This window comes from Alexandromys fortis, unplaced genomic scaffold (assembly GCF_014885135.2).
Source record: "Alexandromys fortis isolate MF-2015 unplaced genomic scaffold, M_Fortis_MF-2015_v1.1 scaffold_16, whole genome shotgun sequence".
Taxonomy (NCBI): domain Eukaryota; kingdom Metazoa; phylum Chordata; class Mammalia; order Rodentia; family Cricetidae; genus Alexandromys; species Alexandromys fortis.
In genome coordinates, this window is record NW_026067893.1 from 7,500,536 (window position 1) to 7,525,849 (window position 25,314).

At 40.3% G+C, this 25,314-nt stretch overlaps 1 protein-coding gene across 5 annotated transcripts in view; it reads right to left on the bottom strand.

Moving 5' to 3' along the window:
• The window catches only part of Add3 (adducin 3), a 95,853-nt gene that overhangs the window by 67,060 nt on the left and 3,479 nt on the right, over nucleotides 1-25,314 (bottom strand). The gene's annotated exons all lie outside the window — the stretch shown is intronic.

Below are 25,314 nucleotides of genomic sequence, written 5' to 3' on the forward strand. Positions count from 1 at the left end.
TTTTGATCCTACTGGACCTATTGGTTTCGTGGGAGCCTAGGCAGTTTCGTGGATGCTCACCTTACTAGACCTGGATGGAGGTGGGTGGTCCTTGGACTTCCCACAGGGCAGAGAGCCCTGATTGCTTTTTGGGCTGACGAGGGAGGGGGACTTGATTGGGGGAGGGGGAGGGAAAGGGGAGGCGGCGGTGGGGAAGAGACAGAAATCTTTAATAAATAAATAAATAAATTAAAAAAAAAAACAAAAAAACAAAGTCAATGCTATTGACCAGTGAATCCAGATTAATCATTATTGGCCTAGTGTGTACAATTTGCTGAGTAGCAGAAGCGCAAAAATAAATAATAATTCACAAAAAGCAAATTATAACTCCAGTAGGGGGCATCAAGATGACTCAGTCATTTAAAGACACTTGCCACCTAACCCAACCTCCAGAGTTCAGCTCCTGTTCCTCAGTGTGTGTGTATGGGAAGACCGCTGAGAGTCTCCGCCACCTCCACAGCACACGTGAACATCCACATAAATGTTTGTCAAAGCTTCAATGTAGAAAATATGCATTTTATCATTACTCAGATTACATTAAAACCAATGAAAACTTTCCCTGATGTGTGCACATGGGAAGTTTCTCTCTTGAAATAATTGCTCAGAGCAGACAACTACCTCCTAGTTAGATTCCTCACTTATGACAATCAAGTTAGTCTATTTCAAAAACTTCTTTTGCAACAAAGAAAGTGATAAAGTTTTAAGAGAAGTGGACTTACCAATATGTAAGGTTTTCTTTTCAGTATTTACAAAGATTTATTTCTTTTTTATTTTATTTTATTTTATGTGCGTGGGTATTCTGCCTACATGCATGAATATGTTCAACATGTGTATCTGGTGCTTGGAGAGGCCAGAAGCAAGAACTGGGTCCCCTGGAACTAGAGTCACGGGTGCTTGTGAGCTACCATGTGGGTGCTGACAGTCAAGCCCTAGTTCTCTGGAAAGCAGCCAGAGATCTGACCATCATCTCTCCAGCCCTGTGCTTTCAATATTTTTGAGAAAAGGTCTTGCTGGATAGGCCAGGCCATCTTTGAACTCATCATTTTTCTACCTAGCCTTCCAAGGGCTAGAACTGTAGACTTTTGTAACCACTGGTGAGAAAAAGGAATTTCTTTATACAGGGTCCATTGGAGCCCCCAAATTCCAAGGATAAACTTCAGAAAATTCAACTTGAATTCTCTCAAAGAGAGGAAACATTACCCATGAACTTTCCTGAGGAGCATCCATAGTTTTCATCAATTCTCAAAGGGTATCTGTAGTCTCAAGAATTCAAGAAGTTAGGTGAAGAGAAAGCACAACTGTGAGTACTTGACCATGGGGTACTAGCCCCAAGTGGGGTGTCAATATCACCCTCTCTAAGACCCAGGGAATAATAATACAGAAGAGGGGCAAGGAAGAATGAGAAACAGAAGACATGGGATAGCTGTCAAACTTGAACTCACTGCAGGTGTGATACTATTCCCAAGAGTATCAAGACTGGGGGAGGGGCCCATTAGGCTCCACCCTTGCCCACAGGATGATTTGCAGTTAATGGTTGAGAAAGGAGGTGTCAATTTCTTCCTGGTGCAGTCACTGATACGCTGCCCACATTCTAGTAATACACCCTCCCCCCAAAGTTAGTTTCTATAGACAGGGTTTCTCTGTGTAGCCCTAGCTGTCCTGAAACTTGTAGCCCAGGCTGGCCTCAAACTCACAGAAATTCACCTGCCTCCGCCTCTCGAGTACTGGGATTAAAGACATGCACCACCACCACCACCGTGCAAACAATTCTAATAGATTCAGTGGGTCATACATAAGAAGACATAAGTGGGAGACTTAGGAAGAAGGGTTTCATCTGGTGGGGGATGGAGGAGAGAGGAATATGGAGTAAAAATTACTAATCCATTATACACAAGCATAAAATTGTCAAAGAATTTTTAAAAGTTCACATGATGATCTCACTGGCACATGCCTCTCAGGTTGGCAGTATTGGTGGTAACTTGTTGCTTATTAAGTACTTATTTGTGAGGCGACTGCTTTTGGAGGTATATGATAAAAACAACACTCGTTTGCTGGTTTTCTTATACAACAGCGTGCTAGAGCAGCAGAACTACCCACAATTATGAGGGCATCTGTGGAAACGTACCATGCACATGAATAACCTATGTGAAATTAGTCAGCAGAAAATGGATGCCCGGGGGCTGGAGAGATGGCTCAGAGGGTAAGAGCATTGCCTGCTCTTCCAAAGGTCCTGAGTTCAATTCCCAGCAACCACATGGTGGCTCCCAACCATCAGTAATGGGGTCTGGTGCCCTCTTCTGGCCTGCAGGCATACACACCGACAGAATATTGTATGCATAATAAATAAATAAATGTTTAAAAAAAAAGAAAATGGATGCTCTACTTCCACTCTATAGACAAAGACACACAGGCTTAGGAACAGATTTCGTTTCTGTGACTCAGGGCTGTAGATGAAACGGACCTTCATGAAGCACTGTCTGGGTTGTGGTTTTTGTGTTCAAGTTCCGTCCTTAGTGTCCTTTTGCACACTCACCTTGAAGAGCCACGCCTGTCTGCCACAACTCCAGCCACCACCTCTCCAGCCATTGTTTCACAGATCTGTGTCTCCAGCTGCTTGTTAAGAGTTCCCACTCCTGCCCCAGTGTCTTGACCTTCACGTGCTAAACAACTCAACTCCTACTATCCACAGATGGGAGGTGGGAAGACAGGCGGGCAGGGAAGCGGAAGGAGGGTGGGAGAGAGGGAATCAGAGAAGTAGGAAGTTTTGCCCTAGTTTTCACCTCCCCGCCTGAACCAGGACTTCAACTTGACCTTCAACCTAACCTTCACCTCCCTGTTCTTCTGACTTTATTATTTTTCCTCTTAAGCAAGCTTTCCCTTCCCCATTCTTGGACGCTACTGATTTATTTCATGCCTTAATTCTGTCTCTCTGGAATACTACAGTAATCTTTTTACCTCAGCCTTATACCTCTCCAGCTACTCTCAATATCACTGCCAAAATAAGATATTAAAAACACAAACCTGACCACATCTCTTCACTTCCTATAAATCTCTCAATGCCTTTCCATTTCATACAGAATATAGTTCAAAGAACATGGCATATAAATATCTGTGGCATAATCTTTGTTATAAATCTATTATCTGCTTTATATTATAATAGGACAGTGCATAGTTATATAAGGAATTAAGTAGTACTTATAACAGGTGATAACCATAAAATTACTGTACAACTACACATAAACTAACAGATTCTACTACATGTGTGCCTTGTGATCCTGACAGTGTCCATTTGTTCACGCATGTTTCAGGTAAACTAGCCCATTAAACTACCTTTTCATCTTGACAAAAGCTTTACACTATCAAGCTGGAAGTGGAGGTGCACCCCTTTAATCCCAGTACTTAGAAAGCAAAAGCAGACAGATTTGTGACTTTTAGGATAGCCTGGTCTATATAGCAAGCTCCAAGCCAGCTAGAGCTGCATGCTAAGATGCTGCATAAAAAATTACAAAGTTTTACATAATCCCACTAAATATTCTATATATTTTCACCTACCTCATTCAGGGTAGCAATATCTAACATGCTTTTTTTTAATATGACAGAATTTGGATATCTATAGAAAAAATAATTTCCCTAATGGTTTGCTTAAAGGAAGTATACTGACTACATTCCTCATTTCTGTGACTAAATACTTGACAAAAGCTACTGAAGGGAGAGGGGACTATCTGCGCTCACTGGAGGTGTGTCGTGTGGGAAAGGCATGGCAAGTGGTTACACTGTGTCCACAGTCAAGAAGCAGAGAAAGATAAAATCCTGCTCAAAGCATGCTTCTTTTATCTAGTCTGAGAGCCTAGCCCCAAGGATGATGCGACCAGGGTGGGTACTCCCTCCTCAACTAAACTTTTATAGAAACACCTTCAGAGACACACTCAGAGGCACGTTTCCATGGTGACTCAAAGTTCAATCAGGTTGACACTAAAGATTAGCCATCATTGACAGCATCAACATCTGAGGTTAGAAAGTTCAAAGATGGCCCTGGTGACTCTATTCTCCACTACTCACACTCTGGGCAGCCCTTTTTCACACCTTACCATCACGGGCAGCATATGACAGAAGAGATAGTGTATGTGCAGGATTATAGACGAAAGGAAGGAAAGAAGGAAGGAAGGAAGGAAGGAAGGAAGGAAGGAAGGAAGGAAGGAAGGAAGGAGAAAGGAAAGAAAGACAGACCGACCGACCGATCTATGGATCCCATCCTCTCTCATCCTTCAATACTCCAAGGGAAGAGAAGCCACATCTTTCACCTGCAAAAGGAAGGTAACTCAAACCCTGCTACACCACTTTAAAAAAATAAAACAATCAACTAAAAACAGATTAAAGACTTTAAAGACTGGAAACTATGAAACTACTACAAGAAAACAAGCAAAACACTTTTTAACTTTCTAACAGATAAAAGGGAAGGAGGTAAAACACAAAATCACAGGAACAAAAGCAAAAATGAGCACACTAAGAGCTCTGGCACAGTAAGGAAACAGGTCTGTGTAATGAGGAAACTTGGAGACAGAGACACAGAGAGACAGAGAGAGATTTGAAAGTTAGTATTGACAGGACTGAATATGCAGAATTCATAAAGAACAGCACAAGGAAAATAATTTGGCTAAACAAAAGGGGTACCAGATCTAAACAGATAGCTCTCAAGATATCTACAAATGGCCAGCAAGCAAGCTGGCTTTATAACCTACAATTACCTAAAAACATAGACTGCTGATGGGTGGGGTTAGGGATACAGGATGCCGGCAGTATTAGTGACGACACAGCAGCTTGGGCTGTTGAGAGCAAAGATGGATGGACTGAACAAATTAAACAGTATGGATAATTGCCTACCACTTTAGTTCTGAAGGTTCAGGCACGGAGAAAGAAAACTACGGCAAAATTCACAAAGAAATCTCCACCATAATATACAAAAAACACCTTATGTCTCTGTAAGAAATGTTTCTACCCTCAATGTTCAACCCAGCATCTGATGGCTTAGTCCTAAAACGCCAATTTCAGTTATTCAGCAAATGTAAGTCTGTACCTCCTGGCTTTTTTTTTTTTTTTTTTTTTTTTTTTTTTTTTTTTTTTTTAGGCCACCAACCAGCTCCCAAATCATGACATGAAGAGTTACTATCAGTTTTAGTTTTGAATGCTTGGCCTAGCTTAGGCTCTTTTCTGGCTAGCTTTTAACTTAACCTGTTTCTCTTTATCTACCTGTTGCCTCGGGGCTTTTTACTTTTCTTTCCTTCTGTGTATCTTACTTTCACTGCTTCTAGTCTCTGGCTGGCTGGAGGCTGCCTGGCTTCTAGCCCTGGGCTTCTCTCTCTCTCCTCCTCTGGTTTCCCTAGAGCCTAGATTTCTCCTCCTATTTATTCTCTGTCCCTCTCAGCCCTTCCTACCCTTTTCCTGCCTAGCTACTGGACATTCAGCTTTTTATTAGATCAATTGGGCCTGAGGCAGGCAAGGTCAAACAAATGCAACACATTTTTACGTAATTAAACAAATGCAGCATAAACAAATGTAACACATCTTTACATAGTTTAAGTAATATTCCACAACATAAGCCAAAGTTACACACACACAATTTCCTAAATACAATGAATTTAAGACACCATCTCAGTATTCGGTATGGTGCATAATGAAAAGAAAATGATTTCTTTTGGGTAGGAAGTTGGCTATAAACCACACATCTCAAAACATGACACACGGTAAGTTAAGCATCTTTGCTTCATTCACTTAATTTATACATTGGTTTCAATTTAGCTTATCTATACTTAGGATTTTCTATTACTCACAAAAAGGCATAAGTTCCAAACCTGGAATGACTCAGGATCCACATTTAGCTATTAAATTAAAACCAACCAACCAGCCAACAAAAACCCTCATATACCATTTTTAAGAAAGTCATGTAAAACAAAATGTTGTTTATAATTTTTTAATATTTATTTATTTATTTATTTATTATGTATACAGCATTCTTTCCATGTATGCCTGCAGGCCAGAAGAGGGCACCAGACCTCATAACAGAGGGCTGTGAGCCACCATGTGGTTGCTGGGAATTGAACTCAGGACCTTTGGAAGAGCAGGCAATGCTCTTACCCTCTGAGCCATCTCTCCAGCCCTAAAATTTTTGATGTACATACTCAATGACCCTAAATAGTAAGCTTTGGTATATGTGTGTTTGTGTATGCATGCATATATATGTGTGTGTGTATCTATATATATATATGTAATATATATACATGTGTATGTACATATCTCTGTAATTTGAATATCATTTTAAGTTTTTGTATAGGATGAACTTTAAAACCTCACTTAATACAACTGATTATAAAGCAGGATTCTGGAACACTGAAATCTTCAATTCTCCTTTCAATTCAAAATAAAATAGTCTACTTTAAATATCATTAACATGTCTTAATGTAATCATTAAGTTTAAAATAACTATATTTTAATTTATCCTTTAATACACATAATTTTATAAATTAACATAAGAAAATGATCAGAAGTAAATGGTATTTTTAAGTAAAAGAACAACTACATTTATAAAAAGCATCAAAATACTTCCAAATAAGGATATGTCAATAGTAATTCAAGAGCACTCCCTATAGAAATTAATATTTCACAGAAAATAAATATTTGTATGTAAAATGGGCTTAGAAATACTAATGCAAATGGGGATGTTCTATCGGGAACTCACCAAGGCCAGCTGGCCTGGGTCTGAAAAAGCCTGGGTTAAAACAGGTCTCACTGAACATAGCGGACAATGAGGGCTACTGAGACCTCAAGAACAATGGCAATGGGTTTTTGAGCCTACTGCACGTATTGGCTTTGTGGGAGCCTAGGCAGTTTGGATGCTCACCTTACGAGACCTGGATGGAGGAGGGTGGTCCTTGGACTTCCCACAGGGCAGAGAACCCTGATTGCTCTTTGGGCTGACAAGGGAGGGGGACTTGATTGGGGGAGGGGGAGGGAAAGGGGAGGTGGAGGTGGGGAAGAGACAGAAATCTTTAATAAATTAAAAAAAAAGAAATACTAATGCAATAACGACATGTTTTGTGTGAATTTTCACGGAACAAAGTAAGCACAATAAACCCTAACTGTGCAAACCTGTAACTTGAATAGCACTGCTTCTCCAACACATGTCCCAAGACCACGAGCTCTACCACAGAGACTGATTTTACTGGAGATGCTGGAGAAAACACTGCATTCTAACAAAGAGGTCTGACCATCAGCAGCACTTCTTTGCTATGCTAAGGTGCACTGTGAACCTTTTGGAGAAGGTGCAAGAAAGTAGCTCCTAACATGCTTGGAACTACTTTGATGAGGAATCTTAAAACTAATGAGGTAAGAACATACAATGGGAAATGACCGGCTGGACATAAAGAGTGAAGAGGTGGTGTATTACTATACTTACGTAAAGCTCACCAAGACATAAAATGGTCCACAGTAATTCTTAAGTTTCAGTCCTCATCTGTGGGCTTTTTCACTTGTACCAACCACCTGCTCACCTTAACATGACTACAACTTCTCCACACAGAAACGGCAACTTGTACTATTTACTAGGCTAAGTCATCTGCACTTCAGCATCTTTCTTGTTTGTAGAGTCCTATATAGAAGCAAGCTATCATCCTAGGAACTCAACGTAGAAATTAAAAGCACCTGAGGATAGTACATAATTTATTTTCCTATCTTCTTCTGTAAGCTTAGCAGTAAGAAGACAACATGAGCATGAAGTATTTCTGCTAGATATTTCATGTTTGCACTGTATATCTTTTAATATAGCATTTGAGAATTTTTAATTATAAATAAACTAATTTTAAAGTAATTACATTGCAGGAACACTGCCTCCACTATGAATCCTATTCTCCAGAAATGAGCCCATCTGATCTGCCAGCTGGATGATCTCAAGTAAATTCTGATCAGTACTTGGCAAATACTCCTTACACACACAGCATTTTACATAGAATACACACTAAAGATGCATTCTAAGACTGTCCTGAAAACTAAATAGTTATATCATAACACAAATGTATTGAATGCATCTTCTTTAAATTTGCAGCTTAAACTAGATGAGCAGTTTCAATAATACTCCAATATTGTGCTTTAACTCTGCATACGTCTATTCTGTTATTAGTCTGTTGGCACCTAACACTGGATTGGGAAAGCCTGCCATCTGGTAGTTATAGCAACCCTTCACTAACTTGATTAGAAGCTGAAGATCATGAGTCACCCAGAAATGAAAACCAAGCTTATTATTACTATGAATATATTGAAATCTTTCCTTCAATAATAGCCATTCAACAGGGTTTTTCACTCAGAGAAACATCATGCATACAAACATGTAATTGACCTACTAGAAAAAAATCAAGTTGTAAAGGGGTTACAGGGATGAATGACTGAATTAAGTCATTAGGTTCACATTCCCCTCACCCACAAGGCGGCCACTGTCTCTTTTATAAAGCCTAGGGATGGAAGCCAAATTAGCCCTATTTAAGTTGGCCGTTCAGTTTAACTCTCACTTCTCTTAATCATAATGTGAATGTTCTTTGGTGCATGTTCCTTTCCTCTGAACAAAATTTCAGGTAGACAATACATCAGATAAATAATAAGTGATATAAGAACAATACCAACATGTATAGCATATGAGTATGAACAAGGTGTGTTTAAATTTGCCATAATCTCAGTCAGGAAGGAAAGGAAGAATAGGGAAGGCAAGTACAGAATCTGATAATCTCACATTCTACAATTTCCTAAAGCTACAGTTAGGATACTAGAAGACTTAGAAAACCACTCTACCTAGTCAGAGATGCTATTTTTAATACATCAGTTTCTTTTCTGAAATAACAATAACCATGGTTTGCATAGCTCTATATATTATAATGTTATTACATATACAGTGTAATATTATGCTTTGCACTTTGTGCCTCCCCATCTCTCTCTCTTCCCTCAAACTCACTCTGAAACCCATGCAGGCCTTGAACACTCAAAATCCACCTGCGTTGGCTATTCAAGCCGCACTGCAGGCATAGGGCACTATGCCTGGCTGTGTTCCACTATTGGAACTTGCAAGACATTATCACATTGCTCTCGTCCCAAGTTCTCTTTGTGTTTTTCCTTTTCTCTTATCTTTCCAAAGTCAGCAACACAGACTTGAACCTCAGTATAGACAGCAGGGGTTGAGCAAACACAGCATCCAGCCCTGCTCAGCACTCAGAGCATAATCATAGCGATTCTAACTCAGCAGCTAACATGCCAGCACGCTGACATTTCTGTCTGCTCATTCTTAGCACAACAGTGTCAGGAACATGTCCATCTAGAGATGACCTAGGATTACACAAGGCCTATCCAGCTCAACACGCTTATTTTATCCCATTGTTTCACTCCTACATTCTGTCTATAAAAGGCCCTTCCTTGTGTGGTTGGTCTCTGGAGTCCAGGATTTGAATTGCTGGATGTAGCAGAGTCCCCTGAAGAACTTTCAGGGATGGATCCCATGGTGAGAAGGACGTTCTCGCACAGCTTCTGATGCTGCACCCTGCTCACAAGGCTGTTGGTAACCTCAAGTCCCTCTTGAAAACATCTGAGGTGTTCTTACCACAAGGACTAAGTATATAAAATAGGTAAGGCACATGTAAACAGTCAATTTAGCCGCAGTGTAATACTACTTCAAAACATGTTGTGTTGTGCAAGGTAATACATACAATTTTCTTCGAATTTTTAACATGAAAACTTAATTAACATTTGAGCCACTCACCAGGTAATAAGCAGGGGTAGAGGGTGGCCTGAAGGAAAATAAGTTAATGATCCTAAGTGGTGACCAGCCCATATCATTTGGCAGTGATATTTTCATTCCTTTACCTATTGCACCATGTTTCATACCAAACCATAGAGAAAATTAAAAATATAATGCATAGAACATAATAATGGATCAGAGAACACTAGGATTGAAGATTTTATGTAATATACCTACATGAAAAGTGCTCAAAGAACAGAATAAATTCATTTTTGTCACCTGTCTTCAAGAAGGCTGGTCAGCAGCAAGAACCCATCTCAGTGGAACAATCATTTCCCATTTTGAACCTTATCCTGGGAAGGTTACAGAACAGAGAGGCAGTAGTTGTATGTTGGTAACAGTCCCCAAAAGAGCACTTGTTATACAAGCTGGCCAAACATGTCGGCTGGAATACTCTGCAAGCCTGAAAATCCTGAGCCTACACTTCCCACATCTCTGCAGCTCCCATTTGTAAGGAGCACAGCATGGACTCTTTCCTTTATGGCGGCATTCATTGTTCAACAGAAATAGACGTGAGCCACAGAGGCGTATGCATGCTTCTAACCTTCTAGTAGATACATGAGAAAGCAAACAGCAAAAGCAGCGGTAGTGATGTGTACTTATAATCCAAGCCATTGTGAGGCAGGCGCCATCATCATGAGGTCAAGGGTAATCAGAGAGAGTCCCATCCAAAAAAAAAAAAAAAAAAAAAAAAAGTTAAAAGCAATCACTTAATTTGTATGGGGGTTTGGGAGCGCACTCTGTAACCTGTGTGCAGGCATGCCTGCCCACTCAGGTACATGATGAGGCAAGAGGCTAATGTCAGGAGATTTTTCCTCAATGGGGTCTCTTACTTCCCTATTTATTCATTTTTGAGGCAGTCTCTAATTGAACCTGGGACTTACTGCTTTGCCTAGATGGGCTGACTGATGAGACCTGGGGAACAGTCTCCATCACTGCACTTCCTACCCCAGCACTGGGATTACAAGTTCAATTTTGATGTATTAAACATTGCATAAATGTATTAATTTTAGTAAAATGTATTAATTTCAAAGAAACACCAAAAGTTCACTTCAACAAATAATCAGTATTTTAAAATTAAGGTATTTTACATCCCTTTTCTATAATCAGTCTTTAAAAATCTACTGTGTACTTTACAGCATTTCAAATGTCCAACAGTCACACGGATGTGGCTAGTGGCTGCATTTGGACAGGAGAGCACTGCAATTTGGCAGCAAGCATGAGCCCACTCCAAAGAATCTCTCCTATCTGGTAAGTTTCAGTCAGGCCACTTCTGGCAATTTATAATCATTTCACAGATCTCTTTATGTCGTCACAAGACCCACCCAACTACCTGAGTACTGTCATGGAAAGACTTTACATCCAAAAGCTGCCAGAGCTGCAGACTGAGGAAGGGATGCTGATCACATCACTCAGTGCCAGTTCTAACTGCTCACTAGTGGAGCATGTCCCTCCAATCAGGTTCACCCTTAGTGCAAAGGTACACTGTTAGAAAGAAGCCCTCAAGGAACTTCATTGAAATGCTTTGGAAAATGAAGTACAATAATTGCAGGAAACTCATCTACAAAGTTCAGCGGTACCCCACCCCATACATTTGGATGCTCTACCTTAGTTATGCTACGTATGTTAAAGCTCAACCAAAATGCAGACAGCTTTCCATCAGCAAAGAAAACTGTTCACACGGCCTGCTTGTCTTCAATTCAAGAATGTGTTCAAAGTTTGTAAAGTATAACCAGATGTTGTTGGAAAACAACTGGATTATCAAGCATGACTGATCATCAGGAACAATACCAGAGATGAGGTCTACACACTGGTGAGGGCAAAGTTTTTGAAGAGTTCATATCTGATTCAACAATCATCTACTTGGAACTCTCTTGCCCACATTTCACTATTTTGGATTTTTAAATAAAATTTCCAAGGTGCATGACAAGTCATAAATAAGTGACTGAAAATACCCTACTCGTTAAACAAATTCAGAACATATCATACAGCTAAAGTCATACAAAGTCACCATTCTGTCTAAAAATGTGAGCTGACGTTAAAAGTCTACAGAAAGCAACAGTAAATTAATGCTAATCCAATGTCACCAAAAGACTGTTTTTCTCTTTTAGAAAAGTTTTCCTCCATTCAAATTTCTACACTGAGAGTCATCAGAACAATCTGCTACTCTGTAAACTAACCTAAAGGAAAACACACTGTGCCAAACACAACAGTCCCTCCGACAAAAACTTCACAAAGAGCAGAATACAATGGACTTGTATCTTATTTAAGAAAAAAATTGAAGTTTTGAAAACTGAGGCTTTTTGTCTTAAGCATTTGAAACAAATTTAGCAGCAAACAAATACTATTGGCTAAGGGGATAAATGCATTGAAATTAAATTAAAATCAGTGTCCTACTATATACAAATCAGAATATGAACAATTTTACATCATTACTTTCTGAGCTTGTCCTTTAAGAATACTGACTTAAAATCTCAATATTGCCAGGTGCGGTGGTGCACACCTTTAACCCTAGCACTTGGGACAGAGGTAAGCAAAGCTCTATGGTTCACATAATAAATGCCAGGCCAGCCAAAGCTACTCAGTGAGAACCTGTCTCAAACAAACAAATAAAAAATAAAAACAAAAAAAACCACCTCAACCACAAAACTTACAGCTTACAACTACTGACTGGCAGTCAGCTTAGGAACGGGCCAATATTCTTACATACACTACATTCATTTCATGCTTGCTTCCTCCTCCTTCCTTCCTCAGTAGAATTATGCATAGCAAGCAGGAAACATTTGGTCAATACATTTATTGGTCAACTATGTACTGTTACTATACTTATACTTCACACGTCACATTCATGCCACCTTCCAAGCAACGGGAGAGGCTTTCTTGATCCTAGGTCTCCATTTGAAGACGATGGGGAGGCTCATAGATGTCTAGCTTGCTGAAGGCCAGCAGCAATGGAAATCAAATCTAATGTCAACAGCGGTCCTTTTAGATACACGTGATGGCTCCCGCCTGTCATGGCAACACTTGGGAAGCTGAAGCAGGCTCTAGACCAGTCTGAGCTGCAGAGTGAGACCCCATCTGAAAACACAGGGACCAAGGTCTGTGTTCGTGCTTATAGAGAATGCACGTCACATACTGAGCCATCTCTCAAGCCTCAAAATACATCTTAGTAGCTAAAATTCTCTCTGATAAATAAGCTTAATCACAAAACTAGACTTTAAAACACTAACATTTCTAACATGACAGATTTCTTTCTTTACTGTGCCTTATGTAATAGCTCACTTAGCAGAAAATAATGGAAAATTGGGGTCAAAAGTTCTATAATCTATTTCACTCAAACAATGACCTAAAACATTTCCTTTGCTTTGGAGGAGTGTAACTGTTTCTCATTTAAATATGTTCCTTACAAAAAAAAAAAGTCAAGGCAGTCAAATTCACCCAGTTTGAATTTTGAATTTTCAATATAATGTTCCTAAACATGTCAGAAACATTTACCATATACATGACTTGCTTCAGTGGTGAGTATACTAAATTGGAACAATACACAGAAGATCAGCATGGCTTTTGTTAAGAAAACAAGAAAGTTCATGACAAAGTCCAGACACACACACACACACACACACACACACACACACACACACACAGACACACACACACACACACAATTATCCAATTCAATGAAAGACTTAAAAGCTGAAGAAAAAGCTAGATACTATTTCTTGAAAAGGAACCTCTAAGCCCAAGCAACTGAGTCTCGTGTGGCACAAACCCTGCTCTAGGGAAGGTCAATGGTAGAGTAAGCCCCCAGCTCAGAACTGCACCAAGGGGTTCCCTTCTCAAGACAGCAAGAGCACTGAACTGCAAAGGACATCCAGCAGTGAGCCACGTGGCGCCAAGGTCACTTCATAATCACTGAGTCCTCAGCCTGTGCTTACATAGGAGAGAGTGCCCTGGGACTCTAGACACTCCTGTTCCTTACTCTCCTTTCCCCAACTCTGAACGTTTCAAAGAATTCTTGCTCCTGTTGCTATAAACCCCAAGTAAAAGGTAAACCTTTAGCAGACAAAGAGACTCTCAAGTCCAGAAAGCAAGACATAGAGGTGGCCATCAACTGGCCAGCACCCTCTGCAGATCCCTCCCCTCCTTAATTCTCAAACTCCCTTAGCTCTAACAAGTGTCTGCCCACTGGGGTGGAGGGCCCAGGAGTCCTCGCTCTAAAATAATGGCCAGAGATTCTGTGCCCCTGCCTCAACACTAGACACTTGAAGATTAAACATAATTAATGCTGCAAAACATAGACCTTAAACTTTTTTGTTTGTTTGTTCTTTTGAGACAGGGTTTCTCTATGTAGCAGTCCTGGCTGTCCTGGCACTCACTTCATAGATCAGGCTGGCCTTGAACTCACAGAGATCCACCAGCCTCTCCCTCTTGAGTGCTGAGATTAAAGGTTTGTGCCACCACCGTCGGCTAAAACTTTTTTTAATCCACCAAATACAGGGTATGATTTAGAGTATGAGTGCAAAGAAACTACAACGAAACCCTCCCCTCCAATACCCTCTGCCTTGAGAGGAAGGAAGGAGGGAGAGAGGATTTCAGTAGAAAGAGATAAAGACGGGCCTTCCCATAGATTTGCTTGCTTGCTTGCTTCCTTCCTTCCTTCTTTTCTTTCTTATTTTGATCTTTCGAGACAGGGTTTTGCTGTAGCTTTGGAGCCTGTCTTGGAACTAGCTCTTCTACCTCCCGAGTGCTGGGATTAAAGACGTGTGCCACCACTGCCCAGCTAGATTTGCTTCTTAAGGAGCAATATATTCGACAGGTTTAAGCCAGAAAAGTTTTGATTCAGACAGAAACCTTAAAGGAAAACATCTCTAGAATAATGTACAAGGGGTATTGGAGTTATTTGGTGAGGGAGTAACAACTTTTCACTGTTTTAACATTTGTGCCTTACAGAAATATTACTCAAAAGTAATTTTAAATACTTTAAAATGAAATGGATTTTACAAATGTTTGGTTAAAATACTAAGTTTAAATCAAACTTATATCTTATTTTAGAAACATTTGGGGTATCTTTTATACTTCTGACTTATTTTCATTATATTTTATGCTCATAAAATATTTTAAGTTTTATGGAGGATGTTTTTGGATAAACAAGTTATTTTGAACTTTTTTAAAGATTTATATTATGTATGTAAGTCTAAGCATCACATGTGTATTGCCTATGGCCAGAAGAGGGCAACAGACTCCTTGGAACTGAAATAACAGGTGGTTCTTAGGGCCATGTGAGTGCCAAGAATTGGACTCAGGCCTTCTGCAAGTGCTCTTAACCATTGAGCCATCTCTCCAGCTCCCAACCCTCACAACACTATTTAATACTTAAAACTTTTGAAAATAATTTACAAGTTAATTTTGTGAAACTCAGTAGTTTTTTCACAGTTGTAAAATCACAATGTCCTTTACATGTCTTAGTATAAAGAAATACATTAAAAATGCCCAACCTATAACAAAGCTATCAGAAACATCAGAGGAACCAAACCTTATACTAATTGTTTCACTATGTAAATCATGTCATTTTATTGGGTTAGAGCCTCCATTAAATTTACAAAACAAAAAAAAATGATTCTGCATGTGACTTTTGTCTTTTCTAGTTAGCTGCTTCTGTGAGTCACCATCTGTTTACTCCTAAACTTTTAAGAGGAACCACTAACTGCAATCAAAGAAAACCTTCCAAAGGACACAATGACTTCCTACAGTTCTGACGTGACAGACATGGCACACTGCAACACCTAACGCCTCAATTATTTCCTTTTTATTAGTCCACTTCCCAAAAGTCTAAAATGAAACACAAAAGCCTAACATGGGATGCAGGTTCATTTGGAAACAAAAAGATTACTCCTTAGCAAAATGACTGTTCATCTATTTCTAAATGCACAAATGAGAACAAGTTCAAAGACTGTCGGGAAGGAAGAGCTGAAAAGTAGTCACACAGATTAATAGTCCGTTTCTAAACTATGTACCAGAAGGAAGATATCGTCAAAACTTGCTCAGTCTACCTAATTCCCAGTAGGACAGCTGCTATCTTTTCTCTATCACAAGTCAAGAGAAGTGAGAATGGGGTAAAATCATTAACTTTCTATCTACAGGGATCGTTAGCAAGTTACAAGAATTTCTTTCTTCAAAATCTATGCAACACCACAGAAAAGATGTTTGTAGATTTTTATTTCTCGAGGAGTTCTAAAGGCTGCATAAATCAAGACCCAGAAGTTGAGCTATCTGGTGTTTGGTGAGGGCCAACTTTCTGCTCACAGCTTTAACCACTACACCCCATGCAGGAAGGCCAAGGTCCCTGGGGTTCCTTTTGTTCGGCATTAATCCTATTCTTGTGGATTTATCCAAAAGCTCCACCTGAAAACAGTACCCCATGAAAGATCAGTTTCAATATGAGTTGGGGTGAAAATAAACAGTTTGGCACTCCTTCCTAACCCCAAAGTCATGACTTCAGTTCACGGCTCACGTCTAAATGCTTCTAAACTCAACTCTACCAGCACCCGTTCCCTTCACTGCCACCACATCGGCACACCAATCTGACACATCCAATTATGGTTTTCACCAACAAAAACAGGTTATTAGAGTAAAATCTAAAGTTCCTAAAATACCACCACCCAAAGCCCTCGATACCAGAGTGCTCTCAACCTCACTGTCCCTCTCCCCCACACACCCACCCGGAGTTTCATGTGGCTTTGGGATCCCACTGCCTTGGCTGACAATTCACCTTCCTCCCTAGAGTGAGAATCCTAAGGGACCTATCAGATTCAAGTCGAATGCCATGTCCTCCCTGAACAGTTTCTCCTCAGCAGGATAAGCAGCCCTTCTCCACCTGCCATTCCTTTTCCCTCTTTCCTTTATTTGGATATGACGCTGTAGCATAGGCTCACCTGGAACTCAGGATGCAGTCACACAGCCTGTAACTTGTGGCAGTCCCCCTGCCTCAGCATCCCAAGTACGAGGATGATAGGAGTGAGCCATCTTGCCTGGGTGCACTTCCTTTATTTTATAGTCTTGGCGTGGCATAATTCTCAAGTTGGCGGTGGAGTCATAGCCATCAAAGAACATATCCTTTTCTAAAAAATTTAATTCTAATCAAGATATTTTTTTTCTAAAATTTAAGGAGTTAATTTTATGTTATATGAATTACATTTTGGCCAAAAAAAAAAGAAAAAACCACTAAATGGCATGGTGGCATACAAATATAATCCCAATATAAGGGAAATTAGGACACAGAGGGACTGAGAATGAGGCCAGTCCAGGCTACACAGTGAGATCCTGTCTCAAAAAGGGGAGGTAGTTCTGAGATGTAGCTCAGCAGTAGAGTACTCGCCGAGGATGACAACACACAGAACTGTGTTTGGTTGCACACCTCTATAATCTAGGTGCAGAAGAATCCGAAATTCAAGGTCATGCTCAACTCAATAAGTTGAGAGGCCATCCTGGACTACAAGACACCTGAAAAGACCCCAAAACTGTAGTAGTGGTTGCAGTTGTAGTAGTGGTGGTGGTGGTGGTAATAGTAAAAATTAAACTATTAAGATAGATGGTATACAACAAATTAAAGAATCATTTCATGTACTTTCTAAACAGGTAAATCTTCAATGGTGACATTTTTCAGTAGCTAAATATCATCTTGGGCTTGCCAGAAATATTGTAAATTGAGGGCTCCGTATTCTGTAATTACAGCATGGAAAACATAGATCATCTTTATCGATCTAAGACCTCACAAACTTATTTATAACCTCCATGATGTGGGAGTGTCATATCAATCTGTTGATTTCATTGGCTGAGCAATAAAAGAAACTGCTTGGCTGGCCCTCATAGGTTAAAGCATAGATGGGAGGAGAAAACAGAATAGAATTCTGGGCGGAAGAGGAAGTGAGGTCAGACTCTGTTCTGCTCCCGGAGAGACTCAACATCTCTGGACTCTGGAGCAGAGACACCATGATGGACGGAGGCTAGACTCTTCCCAGTAAGCGCACCTTGGGGTGCTTACACACATCATTAGAAATGGGCTAGTCCAGGTGCGAGAATTAGCCTGTAAGGGCTAGAGTTCAGGGGCCAAGCAGTTCTTAAATGAATACAGTTTGTGTGTTGTTATTTCGGGCATGAGCTAGCCAAGCGGCCAGGGTGTTGGGGACGCAGCCCCGCCGCCGCTCATATTTCAACACCTCCATCCAGGTCTAGTAAGGTGAGCATCCAAACTGCCTAGGCTCCCACAAAACCAATAGGTGCAGTAGGATCAAAAACCCATTGCCATTGTTCTTGAGGTCTCAGTAGTCCTCATTGTCCGCTATGTTCAGCGAGACCGGTTTTAACCCAGGCTTTTTCAGACCCAGGCCAGCTGGCCTTGGTGAGTTCCCTATAGAACATCCCCATTGTCTCAGTGTGTGGGTGTACCCCTCGTGGTCCTGAGTTCCTTGCTCGTGCTCTCTCTCCTTCTGCTCCTGATTTGGACCTTGAGATTTCAGTCCGGTGCTCCACTGTGGGTCTCTGTCTCTGTCTCTTGTCTCCTTTCATCGCCTGATGAAGGTTAATGTTCAGGAGGATGCCTATATGTTTTTCTTTGGGTTCTCCTTCTTATTTAGCTTCTCTAAGAACCCGAATTATAGGCTCAATGTCCTTTATTTATGGCTAGAAACCAAATATGAGTGAGTACATCCCATGTTCCTCTTTTTGGGTCTGGCTTACCTCACTCAGGATAGTGTTTTCTATTTCTATCCATTTGCCTGCAAACTTCCAGAAGTCCTTGTTTTTTACTGCTGAGTAGTACTCTAATATGTATATATTCCATACTTTCTTCATCCATTCTTCAATTGAAGGGAATCTAGGTTGTTTCCAGGTTCTGGCTATTACAAACAATGCTGCTATGAACATAGTAGAGCATATACTTTTGTTGTATGATAAGGCCTCTCTTGGGTATATTCCCAAGAGTGGTATTACTGGGTCCATGGGCAGGTTGATCCCGAATTTCCTGAGAAACCTCCACACTGCTTTCCAGAGTGGTTGCACAAGTTTGCATTCCCACCAGCAATGGATGAGTGTACCCCTTTCTCCACTACCTCTCCAGCAAATGCTATTATTGGTGTTTTTGATTTTAGCCATTCTGACAGGTGTAAGATGGTGTCTTAAAGTTGTCTTGATTTGCATTTCCCTGATCGCTAAGGAAGTTAAGCATGACCTTAGGTGTCTTTTGGCCATTTGAACTTCTTCTGTTGAGAGATCTCTGTTCAGCTCAGTGCCCCATTTTATAATTGGGTTGATTAGCCTTTTACGGTCTAGTTTCTTGAGTTCTTTATATATTTTGGAGATCAGACATCTGTTTCCCCTTTTAAAAGAAAATCTTTCCCAGTGAAGACAGAAATATTCTAATCCTGGTTTGAACCTTCTGTGCAGTCGCTACAAGGACATGTGTAAACCTAGGAACACCACAGCATGGTGTTTAGGGACAGCTTGGAGTCCCTGAACAACTCCTGACTGTAATCTTGTATGAAAGCCTTACTAGACTTCAGATAAATGTAATACTTTAACATGATTCTGGCGGTTGTTAAGGGCTGATAAAAATGGCTCCCTAATTAGTTACATAATGAATATAGAACAATCGAGGGTATTCTTACAGTAACAACTAGTTACATAATGAATACAGAACAATCGAGGGTATTCTCAGTGTGACAGTTTCAAAGCGGCTGTCAGAGTCCTTCTCATCTGGCCAGGACAGGTTTGCTCCCGGTAGCCCTGCTGGCCTTGACAGCTTTTTCTAACTCCAGCTCTCTCCACTCCTGCTACTAGTTCCAGGAAGAAGATAGCTAGGATACCTTAAAAACAAAAAACTAAACAACAACAACAACTCTTGGAATCGGTGAGTTCACTCAAGTAGGAATCACTGCCTTAGACACTGACATAAAGAACAAACTTTGCTACTATTTGCTGCAGCCATCAATAACCAGACCTACTAATAAAAATGCCTCAAAAATAATTTTGTTTACCACCTGGTTTATTAATTTCATGGCTAGACTGTTTTTAATATCAATCCAACAACTTCTTAGGGTTTCTTCTTTCCCATGCATTCGGACAAGTGCTGAGTTAGTTCTTCATTGTGTGTTCAGACCTCCTGCTGGGGAACATAATTAAATTGAAGCAGGCAACAATTCCTCTTGGTACTCAGAGCTTTCTACACCCTCCAAATGAGGCCAGGCCTGGTTTCTCCAGAAACGGGCCTGAGTTCTGCAGGAAAAGCTCAGGTGCTGCTCAGCTTAGTGCTGGCCATTCAGTAGATGGCACTCTTCTCTTCAGGGTCAAGTTAAACAAGCTCCTGGAGGTATGTGCTGTGACATTCAGGTATGACAGAGACAAAGCAGGAACTCCTTCTTCAAAGCACTTCACTGATAGTCAAATTTCTCCTGTAATGTGTTCATCAAAGCAAGGGGCCCAGCCAGAAACTTTAAAATAGCCCAACCATGCTTTTCTAGCATGTGTAAAGCCTGGGGTTTGAGTCCCTGCCCTATAAAGAGCCCAGGGAAACTGAGATTATTATGTACATCAAATGCAATATACAATCACTAACTTAAGTGACTACTAAGTATTCAGTTTCTCAGAGCCTTTACTATGGCAAGCAAGTACGATTTTCTTATTTGGGCATAAAATGCCCCATCCCTATTGCATTTAGGGATAGTGGTGATAGTATGTATGTACATGGCTGGTGACTAGGTCCTTGTCTATGATGCATTTTTCATTAGGGTAACTAATGATTGCAGAGTACTTAGGGAACTATGATTTTATCACTATTAATATTTATTAGGACAAAGAAACACTGATTGAAAATCAGCTTTAGGGGCTAAAGAGATAGCACAGTGGTTAAGAACACTCACTGCTCTTCCAAAGGACCCAGGTTCAATTTCTAGTGCCCACACGGCAACTCATAATTGTCTCTAACTCCAGTTCCAAGGGATCTAATACCTTCACACAGACACATATGTAGGAAAAACATCAATGCACAGGGGCTGGAGAGTTGGCTCAGAGGTTAAGAGCATTGCCTGCTCTTCCAAAGGTCCTGAGTTCAATTCCCAGCAACCACATGGTGGCTCACAACCATCTGCAATGGGGTCTGGTGCCCTCTTCTGGCCTGCAGGCAGACACACACAGACAGAACATTGTATACATAATAAATAAGTAAATATTTAAAAAAAATCAATGCACATAAAATTAAAATAAACCTTTTAAAAAACAAAATAAGACTGGTATCCAACTAAATAGACCAAACATTTTGATACAAAACTGTTACAGATCTAGTTTTGTAAAAATAAAATGTTTAAAGCAATGTGAATTTCTCATTCACTGGTGATATTTTACTTTAATAAAGAATGGCTGCTGGGGGACAATGGTCTTTTATCCTGTCACTTGTATTATTTTTAATAAAATGCTGATTGGTCAGAATGTCATGAGAAAGTGCACCATTTTAGCAGCTGGTACCCCAAAACCCAGTCTTATAGTAGCACTGAATGGCCCACTGATATCTCCCAGTAGGCTGAGAATTATTATAAGTAGACACCGTGAAAGCAATTTTTTCTCTTTTTCTTGTAAAGTATAGTGAAGAAACAATCCTTTAAATTAATAACTTTGAGAGGCCATCCATTTGGTAACAAATGGCTGAAGGGGGGCAGGAAGATGGCTCAGTAGGCAAGGCTCCCACACAAGCCTGAGAATCTGAGTTTAATTCCTAGTGCCCACAGGAAGAGCGTGTGTGTGTGTGTGTGTGTGTGTGTGTGTGTGTGTGTGTTTGTAGTCGCAGTCCTGAAGATGGAAACAGGAAGATCCTTGGGGCTCACAAGGCTAGCTGGTCGGCCAGCCTAGCCTATTTGGCAAAGCCCATTTAGTTCCTACTGTGAGACCTTGCCTGCAAACAAACAAACAAACAAGCAAGGTAGACAGTTCTTGAGGAATGACACCCAAAGTTGACTTCTGGCTTCCATATGCATACACACATATGTGCATATGAACATGTGTGCATACATGCAGGTATGTGAACACTGCCCCAACTATTAGGTGAAGAGTGAGGTTTTCACACTTTTGGTTTCAGAGATCCTTGTGTGAGATCTAAAAAGCAAATTAATTGTGGACATGGAAGAAACTCTAGTGTCATCTCCAGGTGAAAGCTAGTTTTCAGCAGTTACTAGGAACCGACCTGAGGGGAAAAGTTTCCTTTCCCTAGGAGAGAGAATACTGCCCCGACAACAAAAGTCATAAGCAAAAGGCAAGCTAGGGACAACACACCACTCTAACGCTTAAGAAAAGAGCAGTGTGTATGGCAGACGAGCAATGGACTGACAGTGTCATGGCCAATCTCTTTCCCTCTCTACCGTCCATCTGCCCCAGACCCAGGAGCAGTAATGAAGTCCCACTCACTCATCAAGCTCTAGTGCCCAATCATAACTCCACTTAAGGTCCCACTATTGCCTTTTCCCAACCACTTCCTTGGCTATTACCAGACTTGCCCTGTAGAATCTTTTTTTCCATGACAGTGAAAATAGAAGAGTCATAGAGCTAACCGTCGTGGATCTCACCTCTAAAGGATTAAAAGTAGTGTTTTTCAAAGTTCCATGGCATAGGGAACCCTAAATATATTTCTTTAGACATACCAAGTAAACCTGTCTTCTCCATCATCTTTCAGCTGTGGCACTCAGTCATCCCATTAGAACAGAAGTTGAGAATACTGTATGGTAAAGAAAGAAACACCATCCTTGCACAGAGTGAGTGGAGCCACTGTGGAAGACTCCACACTAACTCTGATGACCAATTACAGACACAAACCAAATCCCCAAGGTCAAGGGAACTGCTCCAACCTGACTGATTTCTATATTGTTGGAATTCCAGTCTAATAGCAGGTAATCAGCCACCAGCCTCAAGAGCTGAGCTGAATACGCCTACTCGCATCTGTGAAGCCCTCTCCATTTTTATATAAGGACAGCATTTCTTGGTGTATGGGGAGTAAAATATCACAAAATGAATTTAAAGGAGATGGCTAAAACAATAATGAGTCCATGCATATTACTCAGAGTAAGTTCTGTTTGTAATTTGGTGCTTGCCTGATATCTACTTGTCTTTAATGCATAATGTAGGCATTAAAATTATTTTAGAGGCAAAGGAGATCACTCAGTAAAGTGTTTGTCATCAAGTGCAAGAACCTGTGTTTGATCCTTAGCACACATGTAAAAAGCTAGGTGTTGGACCCAGCCAGATGATGCAGTGGGTAAAGATGCCTGCCTTCAAGCCTGACACCTGAGACTGATCCCTGGAACCCACATGGTGAAGGAGAAAATTAACAACCCGGTTGTCTTCCAACCTCCACACTGTACTCCATGGAACAAACATGACCACACAAGTACATACAAATAAAAAAATGTATATTTTAAAACACTAAAAAAGAAAAAGCCAAGAATTGGTATGTGCCTATAATTCCTGTGCTGTAAGGTAGTGCAAGATTGATGCCTGGGGCTTGTTAGCTAGCCAGCTTAACCTAATGCACAAGCCTCAAGTCCTAAACATGATGAGGCCAGGTATGGTAGTGCATACCTTTAATGGCAGCAATTAAGAGACAAAGGCAAGCCTTGGTCTACAGCGGGAGTTCTAGCCAGGGATACACAGTGAGATTTGTCTCAAAACAAACAAAACAGAGCAAAAACAAAGCAAGGTGGTAACTTCTGAGAAATGATAGCCAAAGTTGATCTCTAATCTCCACATGCACACACTGCAGTGCACCCAAACCCTCAGAGCATGTGTACACACATGCACACACACACATACAAAACAAGCAAAATAAATTTTATCAACACATATACATATATGTACACACTTGGGACACTGGTTTTAAGGATATTATGTTACCGTTCTACATTTCTAAAATATATTTTTTAACCTTCAGTTGGTTATGGGAAATAGTATGTCCATTGCCCCTCAAAACAATAAGCTTTTAAGGGCTGGAGAGATGGCTCAGAGGTTAAGAGCATTGCCTGCTCTTCCAGGGTGAGTATTCTAACGTGTGTACTTTAGAGAAGATTTAATACAATCTTCAAACTGTCTTGGCTTTCAGCCAAGGGAATTAAACCAATGACAAAACCCAAAGACCTCCTAACAATCCCAACTATAAATACTTGGCATGGACCCTGAGTTCAGACCACAGCACATTAATGTAAGAGACATGAAATAAAGTATTAAAGTGCTTGCTCATTTAGAATCTCAGTTATGTGACTCAGTCTGTGATTGTTCAGCAACTGTCAAATTGGACTTGAATAGTTTCACTTAAGCGTACATGAAAAGGAAAGACAGCACTGTTGGTTAGACATGTTAAGATTTCCTATTCAGATTCTACATGGCTAATTTCCCAAAGGAACGTAAAGTAGTGCGAACTATTAATTATGGCAAAAAGTGTTCAAGGTGAGAAACAGATCAGTAACTTGTGCATGTCTTTGAACAGTCTAAACTTCTTCTAACTAATGGATTTCTTTTAGCATTTCCCCCTAATTTAATTCTGCATGAAGTTATCACAAGGGGCATATCAGCTCTCTTTAATAATTCTAAGCACAGCTTGGGTATCTCCTAATTTATAATTAATCTGTTTGATATATCAATCACGACAGTGAAGCAAACTATAAAAACTGTTGCACATTCTTGAGCAAAACTCACATTCATTCCAGAAAAAAATTATTGATAAAAAGGTAAGAAAGAGTAAAAGTACAATGTAATTTTCTCATTCATCTTTAATCAGTGACTAAATTTTACATTCTGTAAATACCCTCTTATCATGCAAAATAAATATTTTCAGGGGTCATGTGATCATCTATATCATACGCCAAAACTTTATCAAACATTTCCTGGTATCATACATGCAAAAAGCTGCACTGTATTAAAGTCTCATAACCAAGTACCCAAAGAACTCCTTAAATTATCTTTAACATTCTAAGTAGATAATAAATTGCTGGGGTTTTTCTTTCTTAGCAACTATGGCCAACACGCCAACAGTCCTGGCCAATTTTAAGTTAGCGGAAGCTGAACTCTATCTTAAGGAGGTGGAAGAATTGTAGAAAAGTGGCCCTCCCTACATTACTCCTCAGTACAGTTAATCTGATCAACTTTAGGAAAAACTGAGTTACCATGCAAGTAAGGACAACGCAAATGAGATTTAGCTATAAAATCTTTCCAGAACTGTTCGAAAAGAAACAATTCTATCAAAGCATCAGCCCTATACCTTAAATACACAGGTCATTTCAAAAAGACGCATTACCCTGTCCTCTCCCTGAATCTCCTAAGACCCACATCAGTACATTTTCAGCACGCTACAGATGGGAGTCCATTCCAAGAAAGGCAATCTCCTTGCTCACTGTAAATTTTCATAATTCATCATAAAG